The sequence below is a fragment of the Cupressus sempervirens genome, chromosome 9 (genome assembly GCF_028749045.1).
Source record: "Cupressus sempervirens isolate cs-2001-9-10 chromosome 9, ASM2874904v1, whole genome shotgun sequence".
Classification (NCBI taxonomy): domain Eukaryota; kingdom Viridiplantae; phylum Streptophyta; class Pinopsida; order Cupressales; family Cupressaceae; genus Cupressus; species Cupressus sempervirens.
This window is the reverse complement of record NC_143126.1, coordinates 749,827,896-749,840,132: the sequence shown is the minus strand read 5'-3', so window position 1 is coordinate 749,840,132 and position 12,237 is coordinate 749,827,896.

Here is a 12,237-nt window from a genome sequence, read left to right as displayed (position 1 = left end):
ATATATATATATATATATATATATATGGTGGGATCTTATCATCTTTTGTCTAATACTCATTATTGGTTTGATTTATCACTAATTGTGAATCACCATAGACATGTAATTCTATAAGTTTCCATTCAAGTGTCGATTTTAGAATATTGACCAAGCCTTTATATTGTGCAATATTGTTTATAGATGGAAACAAATATTTTTTATGTCTTTAGAATAGCATAGCTATGTGATGCAATGAACAAAACTCAAGCCCCTGATCCTTGTTGTATAAAGGAACCATCAAAAACATAATCTAAGGATGTTATTTCATACGAATAGTGGATTAATCAAAGAATTAAATGTTTAAAGGTATGCCATCACGTAGTTGTACGCTAGTTCATTGATTCACAAACACTTTTCCTTTGATTGCTCTGTGATGCACATATTCAATATCAAATTCAGTAAGTATCATCACCCATTTTTAATCCTTCCTATAACTTTTTCTTTACCAAGAAGATATTTTAGTGGATCAATTTTAGTGATGAGTTTTAAAAAGCGTGATAGCATATAGTGCCTCAATTTATGTGATGTGAACACAACTACTAAAGGGGCTTTCTCTATCACTTTGTAGTTAAGTTCATAAGCCAAAAAAGTTTTGTTGATGTCTCTCCTCTTTTCTCCCTCCTTCAAAAATGTATAGATTCATTATACCTAAACACCTATCAAAATCAACTCACCTCTTAGTCTAATTCATCTATTCATTTGTCCTCTCAAACTTATTCACTTTCCTCTCACCTTTTAATTGCGGTCATTCATTTTTTAATCTCTTGATCTAAACCCATGGTTCTCTTGAAGTGTTCAATAGCAAAGACCTTTTCTCTCATTTTTTCCCATTTTCAATCTAGGAGAATTCAGAAAACCATTTAGTGTGCACATAGAGTACTTGCCCTCAAGGGGTGGACTCATAATCGTGGGTTACACTTTTCTGCCTAAACGAACACTGAATTGTGCACTTTTATAAATCAGCAATATTGAATATAGGAGATATACCAATGTCATTAGGTAACTCAACTTCATAAGCATTACCACTATCAAACTTTTTCAAGATTTTATAAGGTCCAAACTTTTGACATCTTCAGCTTGTTGTATGTCCCAACAGGAAATATTCCTTTCTTTAAATGAACCATCACCTCATCACCAACTTCAAAAATATGATGTCTTCTAGACTTGTCAGCACTCTCCTTATACTTCTAATTACTTTGTTCCAACCTCAACTTTACTTCCTTATGCAAGGATTCCATAAAATCAACAAATTCTTCCCCTATAGTAGTTATCTTTTCTTCACCAACAACATCCCTCAAATCTGATGCTCCTCTAGGCTACATTCCAGTAACAATCTCAAAAGGTGTCTTCCCTGTACTCCTATTCACAGAATTATTACATGCAAACTCAGCTTGTGCTAACACTACTTTCCAATTACTTGGCTTGTCTCTCACTAAACATCTCAACAAATTACCCAAGCTTCTATTCACAACCTTTGTTTGTCCATCTGTCTGTGGATGGAATGTAGAACTAAACATCAACTCAGTACTCATCTTCTTCCACAAAGTCTTCCAAAAATAACCAACAAAATTACTATCTCTATCAGAAATAATACTTCTTTGTAGTCCATGCAATCTCACAATCTTTTTCAAAAAAAGTTTAGCAACATGCTCAGCATCTAATGTCTTCTTACATGGTATTAAATGAGCCATCTTAGAAAATTTATCCACTACAACGAATATGAAATCATATCCCTTCACTATCTTAGGTAATCCAAGAACAAAATCTATACTAATATCACTCCAAGGTTTCTCAAGAATAGTAATAGGCGTATACAAACCAATATTTTGATTTACTCCTTTTGCAACTTGACAAACTCCACAACTCTTTACAAATTTCTAAACATCCTTATAAATCTGTGGCCAATAATATGCAATGTCTTATCAATTCCAAAATATCTAGCCAATCCACCACTATGTTTTTCCTTAATCAAATTCAACTTCATAGAACTTCTAGGAATACACAATTGAATACCTTTGAACAACATAACTTCTTAAATGAAATACTCATCATACTTATTTATGTGATCTATTAAATTTGGTGCTCTGCACTCTCTCCATGCCTCAGAAAAATCAAGGTCAATATCACACAACTCTTTCATTTCATCAAAACCAAGAACTTCAACCTTCATTTCAATCAATAAAGAACGTCTTTTGCTCAATGGATTAGCAACTCTATTAGTAACTCCACTCTTATGCTTGATGACAAATGTAAAACTCTGCAAGTATTCAACCCACTTCATATGTCTTTTGATTCAATTTATGTTGACTTCCCAAGTATTGTAAAGCTTTAATAATCAGTATACAACACAAACTCTTTAGGAATCAAATAATGTCTCCACTTTTTCAAGGCTTAAACGATAGCATAAAATGCGTGATCATACATAGAATACTTCTTTTTAGCATCATTCAACTTTTCACTAAATAAAGCAACAAGTTTACCTTCTTGACTTAATACAGCTCCTATTGCACTACCACTAGCATCACATTCAACTTGAAATACCTCATAGAAATTAGGCAAAGCCAAGATAGGCAATTTAGCAACCTTTTGTTTCAAAGTCTCAAAACTCTAATCAGCTCCATGTGTCCACTTGGATTCCTTTTTATTTCCTCTCATTGTCTCAGTCATAGCATTACAAACAACACTGAAATTCTTTATAAACTTTTTGTTAAATCTAGCCAAACCATGAAATGATCTTACCTCACCCACATTCTCAAGTGTAGGCCATTCCAAAATAGCTTTAACCTTCTTAGGGTCCATCTTCAAACCATCAGCTAAAATCACAAATCTCAAATACCCAATCTCTTCTTGCATAAAAGAACACTTTTTCAGATTAATCAACAACTTCTCTTCTTTCAATCTCTGTAATACTTGTCTAATATGTTCAAGATGTTCTTCCTTAGTCTTGTTGAATATCTAAATATCATCTAGATAAACAATCACAAACTTACCCAAGAATCATTTCAGAACTTCATTCATCAACCTCATGAAAGTACTAGGTGCATTAGTCAAACCAAAAGGCATAACCAACAATTTATACAAACCATCTTTTATCTTGAAAGTGGTCTTCCATTCATCACCTTCTCTGATTCTGATCTGATGATAGCGACTCTTTAAGTTAGTCTTGGTAAAATATTTTTCTCCACTCAAACAATCCATTATGTCATCTATTCTTGGCATAGAAAACCTATATTTCACTATATTCTTGGCATAGAAAACCTATATTTCACTATGATCTTGTTAATAGCTCTAGAATCAGTACACATTCTCCATTTTTTGTTCTTTTTAGGTGCTAGTACAGTAGGTATAGCACATGGACTCAAATTTTCTCTGATCAAACCTTTTTACAACAACTCATGCACTTATTTGTTAAGTTCCTCATTCTCTATAGGTGTCAATCTATATGGTGCTTTGTTTGGAAAACTAGCTCCAAGAATCAGATCCATACAATGACTTATACTCCTTACTGGTGGTAAACCATCAGGAATATCTTCAACAACAATCTCTTTATACTCATTCTGCAATTATGCAATTTCTTTTGGTACTTGGCTACCACTATCTGTTGTCACTTGGTCATTACCAACTTCTGTTGCTCGGTCATTACTACCAACACTTGGTCCTCTAGGAACTATAACAAAACACACTTGATTCTTCTTTAATTCATTTTCAAATTGTTTCACATTAACCATGAAAATTTTTACAATAGTACAATTAACCTCATCTGGACTTTCAATCAAAGGCAGTAATATTTGCTACTTCCCATTCACACAAAGAGTGTATTGATTCAATATTCCATCATGTACAGCATATCTATTATATTTCTAAGGTCTACCCAACAAGATATGACAACAATCCATATGCATAATATCACACAAATCTTCATCAAAGAAATGTTTGATCTTGAACTTCACAAGGCGTTGCTCACTTACCAATATTTATGCTCATCTTTGATCCATTAAACATGATAGGGTTTGGGATGCTTCAACCTCTACAACTACAACTTTGTAACTAGCTCTTCTAATGCCAAATTTGTTGAACTTCCACTATCAATGATCACTTTGCAGCATTTTCTAGCAATCTTACATTTGGTCTAGAAAAGACTTCTTCTAAGGATAGGTTCCTCATCACTTCCCTTATTACATAGAGTTCTTCTCACCATCATATTTTCACCAACCTCAAGTCCACTTGGTGAACCCTCATCATCTCCTTGGATCACAGCATTTTTATTACCTTACCTATTGATGGGGACATGACCCAAGAACAGAATGGACACAATAGAAAAGGGAAATTATATTAACTGAGAAAATAAGCCAGTACAAATAGTACAGAGAAAATAAACTTCAGAACATGCCCTAAGGGCTTACAATAGCATAAATCTGGAGAATATTTCTCCTTATAACACCTCCTCTCAAACTCCACCCCGAACTGCCTTTTACAATGCTAGAAATCTCCTTAAATAGACCCTGGAGGGTTAAGGACTAGGAGTACATTCTAGAAAGTGCTAGTAGGCATCCACTGACAAAATAGAAGGTTCCAGAAGCTGCATTAGAAGTCGGTGCAAATCTAGAAGAATCCAGAAACGGTAGCCGAACTTCCGGGAGGCATAACTTTTGAACCGTAGCTCTGATTGACGAACCGTTTACATTTTTGGAAAGCTCTCGAAGCGCTCTATAGCCCTATGGATGAGCTTTGCTCGTTCCCCATTTTTTGACCCTTTTCGAGGTCATTTAATGCCCCAAACCTGACTTTGAAGCATTCTTAGGAGGTCTCCAAAACTTGAAAAACTGCAATAACTTTCAAACCGTGGGGCCTTTTGACCTGATTCTTTTTTTGGAATGCTCTAAATCATAATTACATTCATCTGGCCAATTCACACCTTCTAGGTCACCAAAATGATGGCCAAATTGCATGCTCCTATTTTTTCAGAATTTTCAAACACACTGATAGTGGAACTGTGAGAGTTGGAACCTTTATTTGACCCAAATGGGTATCCAAAAATGTAAAGACATGAAATAGAAACTAAGTCTAAGTACATTTTTTTTTTTCTGGTGACACAGGATTGCCCTTATACCTCTGGATGCTCCTGCATCAGACACCCAGGGTAGATTGAAAAGTGACCCTATCACTTTATGGATGGTAGAGGAAATCCTAAATGGGAAACCTCAGCTGCTAAAATCCAAGTTAAGTCCTCGATCGGCTGTCCTTTCCATTTGACCAAATACTCTTCATATACTGCCTGTTTCTGGTACTCCTACCCACACAATGATCTAGAATGTCTTCTATCTCCTCCTTCTTAGAAGCAGGAATTGGACATGGCTCTAAAACCAGCTCCTCATCTACACCATCATTATGATACTCTATTAAATCTGCAATGTTGAAAATGGGAGAAATGTGAATACCATCTGGCATCTCCACCTCATATGCATTTCCTGAGTCATGTTTCTTCAAAACTTTGCAGGGGCCAAATTTCTTCATTTTCAGCTTATTGTAAGTACCAACTGGAAATCTTTCTTTTCGTAAGTGCACCATGACTAGATCCCCTACTTGAAATTCCTTATGTCTTCTCCTTTGATCGACCCTAGCTTTATACTCTTGATTCATCTTGATAATGTGTGCTTGAACCTCCTCATGTAGACACTTGATGTGTTCAACAAATTCCTCAGCTTCAGCACTTGTCTTCTCCCCTTGTTCTATCTTCCTCAATTCTGGTGCAGTCCTTGGGCTATTCCCATATACAATTTGAAATGGTGATTTTCCAGTACTCCTATTTACAGAGTTATTATAAGCAAACTCTGCCTGTGGTAGAATCAAATCCCATCCCTTGGGCTTATCTCCAACTAAGCATCTCACCAAATTGCCCAAACTTCTATTTACCACTTCTGTTTGACCATCAGTCTGTGGGTGATGCGTGGAACTGAATTTCAAGTCTGTTCTCAACTTCTTCCACAATGTCCTCCAAAAATACCCCACAAATTTAGTATCTCTGTCAGAAACTATACTCCTTGGAAGACCATGTAGTCTTACCACCTCTTTGAAAAATAAGTCTGCAATATGGACAGCATCATGAGTTCTATGGCATGGAATGAAATGTGCCATTTTGGAGAACCTATCAACCACCACGAATACTGAGTCATTGCCCCTTTGTGTCCTTGGCAATCCAAGAACAAAATCCATACTTATGTCCTCCCATGGCCTTGATGGAACAGGCAATGGTTGATATAGGCCAGTATTTTGACTAAACCCCTTGGCAACTTGACAAACTTGGCAACTCTGTACAAACTTCTTCACATCCTGTGTAATTTGAGGCCAAAAATAATGTTCTCTAAGAATGGCAATGGTCTTATCTCGACCAAAATGTCCTGCCATCCCTCCACTGTGTTTCTCCTTAATCAGATTTTCCCTCATGGAACTCCTTGGAATGCACAATTGACTACCTTTGAACAACATGGCATCCTAAATCAAATAGTCTAACCACTTGGTTCTATCTACAACAATAGGTTCTTTACAAGCTTTCCATGCTTCAGCAAAATCAGGATCCTCGGGGTACAAATTCTTGAGTTCATCAAACCCAACTACTTCAACCTACATTGTTGTAAGCAACAACTGTCTCCTACTTAGTGCATCTGCAACCCTGTTAGATTTTCCACTTCTATGCTTCAACACAAATGTATAACTCTGCAAGAATTCTACCCACTTCATATGCTTCTGATTCAATTTACCTTGGCTATTTAGGTACTGTAATGCCTGATGATCAGTATACAAAACAAATTCCTTTGGCAATAAATAATGCCTCCATTTCTTTAAGGCCTGAACTATTGCATAGAACTCTTGATCATAAACAAAATACTTCTTCTTTGCATCATTCAATTTTTCACTAAAATATGCAATAGGCTTACCTTCTTGGCTTAATACAGCCCCAATAGCGCTACCACTAGCATCACAATCCACCTGGAATACTTTTCTAAAATCTGGAAGTGCCAACACAGGCTGTTCTGTCACCTTCTTCTTCAGAAATTCAAAACTTCTCACAGCTGCTACAGTCCATTTGAACTCTTTTCTATCCCCTCTTATTGTATCAGTTAGGGGTGCACATATGCCACTGAAATTCTTAATAAACTTCCTGTAAAAACTAACCAGACCATGAAATGATCTTACCTCAGTAGCAAACCTTGGAGTAGGCCATTCCAAGATGGCTTTTACCTTCTCTGGATCCATTTTGAGACCTTCATGTGATATAAAAAATCCCAAATAGACTAACTCCCTTTTTGCAAAGACACACTTCTTTAGATTAATTAACAGTTTCTCTTCCCTTAGCCTTTCAAGGACACTACGAATATGCAGTAAATGTTCTTCCAAAGTCTTGCTGAAAATTAAAATATCATCCAAATAGACAATAACAAAATTTTCCAAGAACTTCTTAAGTACCTCATTCATGAGCCGCATGAAGGTGCTTGGGGCGTTCGTCAATCCAAAGGGCATGACTAACCATTCATAAAGACCCTCCTTGGTCTTGAAGGCTATTTTCCACTCATCTCCTTCTCAAATCCGTATCTGATGATAGCCACTCTTTAGATCTATCTTTGTGAAGTACTGAGCTCCACTCAAGCAGTCCATAAGATCATCCATCCTTGGCAAAGGAAACCGGTACTTGATGGTTATCCTATTTATAGCTCGGGAATCTGTACACATCCTCCACTCTCCTTCCTTCTTTGGTGCGAGTACTGCAGGTACTGCACATGGACTCAGGCTCTCTCGAATCAAGCCCTTCCTCAACAGCTCCTGAACCTGTCTATTTAGCTCCTCTGTTTCAGTAGGAGTCATCCTGTGAGCAGCCTTGTTAGGAAAACTAGCTCCTGGAATCGGATCTATCTGATGACTGATTTGCCTTACTGGTGGCAATCCATCTGGAACATTATCAGAGATAATATCTCCAAATTCCCCTAGTAAATCTGAAACTTCAAATGGTATTTCACTACTACCTTCTTTATCTTTCCTAGGAATCAAAGCATAGCACATACGTTGATGTTTCATGCCATCTAAAAACTTCCTTCCATCAACAAGACAAATCCTAGCACTGCTACATACCTTTTCACCTTCCTTTTTCATGGGCTTCAATTTGTGGCAAACTCCATCCTTTGTTAGAGAGTATGTGTTTGCATGTCCATCATGTATTGCATGTCTATCAAACTGCCATGGTCTACCCAACAATAGATGGCAAACATCCATCGAAATAACATCACAGAGAACTTCATCATGGTAACTCCCAATTTTAAATTTTACTAAACATTGTTCACTTACCAGGACCTTATGATCATCTTTTACCCAAGAAATTCAATAGGGCTGGGGATGTTTCTCCCTCTTGAGCTTCAGCTTAGAGACCATCTCTTCTGATACCAGGTTATCAGTGCTACCACCATCAATGATCACATCACAACACTTATCCTCACACTTGCATCTGGTACAGAACAAACTCCTCTGTTGTCCTGGTTCATTTTCACCGCTTAGTAGGACTCTTTCATTTACCAAGGTCTCTCCTCTTTCTGCATCCTCTGAATGTGATGATTATGCATCCTCATCCACATGAGCAACCCTAGCTTGGCCCTCAGCTCTCCTATTTGTCCTTCCTTGTCGTTGAGGGCATTCAAAGGCACGATGACCTTCTTCATTGCAATGGAAACAGGTTCCATGGAAGCCTCCTCTTCCTTGTCCATGTCCTCTACCTCTTCCTCTTTGATTTCCAAAGTCTTGATCATGGGAGCGGTTGAAACCCTCATTCCTCTGGTTTCTACTAGTACCCACATCTTCATTTTTCTTTTGGGTTTCATTGCGGCCTCCAGATGATCTACCACTTCCCCTTCCTCTTTGACCGCGCCCTCTTTGTCTTCCTTCAAACCTTTTATTCAGCTTCTCTTCAACTCGTAGGGAAAGCTGGTATGCCTCTTCAATGCTAGTCATTCTTATCAGACTTAATTCCTCCTGGATGCTAGGTCGCAACCCACTGATATAACGAGCAACCTTCTCCTTATTTGCTTCTGCATGCCCCGCTCTAATCAAGAGTCGGTAAAACTCCTCTGTATATTCTTGGACTGATCTTCCTGCTTGCTTTAACCCATGCATCTTCTTAAACAGATCAAGCTCGTAGTCTACAGGAATGAATTGCTTTTTCAATTTTTCCACCATGCGATCCCATCTTGTGATCTTATCCTTTCCTCTTCTAAGTCTTTCCAGTTGAACCTCTTGCCACCAGATTTTGGCATGGCCTTTCAGTTTGGCCTTTGCAAACTTAACCCTATCTGGGTCCCTTATATCCTCATACTCAAAGTATTCTTCCAGTTCATTGATCCAATCGATCAACTCATCTGGTTTCAGATTTCCTGAAAATATACCCACTTCAATTGTAGGTCTTTTCCCAAACTTAGTAATGGCCCTAAAAAGCCTTTCCTCTACAGTATTCAGAACTTCCCCGTCTTCTTCCTCTTCTGGTCCCATTACTTCCTCTTCATTGTCATCCTCACTGTTGTCACCTACGGCAACATTTGCTCCTCTACGAAGCTCCTCTTGCAATGCTTGTACATGCCTCTGAAGGGCTCTAACCTCCTCAGGATCAATAGCTCTGGCCCTTCCGCCATGCTCTCTTCGTGGAGGCATCTTCTAACTCGATCCCACAACCACACAGTCCTGGTGCAAAGTGCCTCACAGTCAGCGCTCTGTCTACACACTCAGGAAAACCTGCTCTGATACCACTTGATGGGGACACGACCCAAGAACAGAATGGACACAACAGAAAAGGGAAATTATATTAACTGAGAAAATAAGCCAGTACAAATAGTACAGAGAAAATAAGCTTCAAAACATGCCCTAAGGGCTTACAATAGCATAAATCTGGAGAATATTTCTCCTTATAGCACCTCCTCTCAAACTCCACCCCGAACTGCCTTTTACAATGCCAGAAATCTCCTTAAATAGACCCCGGAGGGTTAAGGACTAGGAGTACATTCTAGAAAGTGCTAGTAGGCATTCACCGACAAAATAGAAGGTTCTAGAAGTTGCGTTAGAAGTCGGTGCAAATCTAGAAGAATCCAGAAACGGTAGCCGAACTTCCAGGAGGCATAACTTTTGAACTGTAGCTCCGATTGATGAACCGTTTACATTTTCGGAAAGCTCTCGAAGCGCTCTATAGCCCTATGGATGAACTTAGCTCGTCCCCCATTTTTTGACCCTTTTTGAGGTCATTTAATGCCCCAAACCTGACTTTGAAGCATTCTTAGGAGGTCTCCAAAACCCGAAAAACTGCAATAACTTTCAAACCGTGGGGCCTTTTGACTTGATTCTTTTTTTTGGAATGCTCTAAATCATAATTACATTCATCTGGCGAATTCTCACCTTCTAGGTCACCAAAATGATGCCCAAATTGCATGCTCCTATTTTTCAAGATTTTCAAACACACTGATAGTGGAACTGTGAGAGTTGGAACCTTTATTTGACCCAAATGGGTATCCAAAAATGTAAAGACATGAAACAGAAACTAAGTCTAAGTACTTTTTTTTTTTTGGGTGACACAGGATTGCCCTTATACCTCTGGATGCTCCTGCATCACCTATTTTTAGAGGATCTACATTCAAAATATCTATGTCCTTTATCACATCTGAAACAATTACCACAAAATCCACCTCTAGGATAAGAATTACCTCTTCCTCGGTAAGAACCAGTACCTCCTTGATAAGAATCACCACCTTTCCATTTGGTCTTTCCTTTTTAATCATTCTTCCATTCAGATTTTCCCTTATCCTGCATAAAATTGTTAGATCTGCCACCTTCTCCATAAGATCTACCTCTACCTCTCTAGAATCTGCTGCCTCTACCTCTTTGTCTTCGTTCATGCTTCTTTGTCAAGATCTCCTCAGCCTTCAAGTCATATTGGTATGCTTCCTCCACATTTTCCAATTTTACAAAACTTATTTCATCTTGAATTCCATATCTCAACCCATTTATGTACCTTGCAACTTTCTCAACATCATCATCGACATGTCTAGATCTGATGTCCAATCTATAGAATTCCTCAATATACTCCTTCACACTAATGTCTCTTTGTCTCAAATTTTGCATCTTTTTCAACAAGCTAACTTGGTAATCAATAGGAAGGAATTTTTTCTTTACCTTGTTCACCATCTTCAACCAAATTTTGATCTTCTTCTTTCTCCTCCTTTCTCTATCAGTTTGCAAATGCTCCCAGCACAATGAGGCATGTCCTTTCAACCTAGTAACTGCAATCTTCACCTTCCTATTATTAGGAGTGTTTTCATACTCAAATAACTTCTCCATTTCAGAGATCTAATCCAACATAGCATTGGTATCCAATCTCCCATCATAAGGAACAACTTCTACAACAGGCTTTGAATTTACTCTAGACAATACTCTCAACAACCTTGCTTCATCTTGGTCCTCTTCAGGTTCTAGATTAGGGTTTGGTGCTACTGCTTCATCATCACTTACATTATCAAGATGTGCTCCTCTCCTTTGGGTTGTCTCCACAACATCTAATCTGGTTGCAATTTGTCTCAATGTACCCAATATTGCATTATTAGCATTTTATCTACCTCAAACCATCTTTACAAATCAAGTTCCTACAAGATCATAACCCCCTACAAGTTATAGGTCAAATCTCTAGATCTACTACCCCACAACCAAATTCACTTAGGGTTCTACACAATCCAGTCACCACAAGGACCTCAAACTCTGATACGACCTGACGCAGGAAGAGAAAGAACAACTAGGGCTAAAGGAACACCTAGCTGTCCAAACCACCCTACAAGAGTTGACACAATAGAAAACACAACACAAGGGAAACACCAAGGGGAGACAAAGCAACATGTTAATATATTCATCAGATAATCAGCATACATGCCCAACTGTAAGGCCTTCTAGGTTACGGCCAATTAAAAAAATATGGCTTTCAAATTTACAATCCAACTTCAAGTTCACACTTCCAAAAATACATATCACCTTATTCCTATCCTCCCTTTTCTACCAATCTACCTATAACTCAATCCTAGATTTCCTTAAATACTTGAGCGACCATAGGTCGGCCCACCACATAATTAAATCTTACATTAAATGCATGCATAGCCACAAGTCGGCTCACAATAACTACCTCTACCA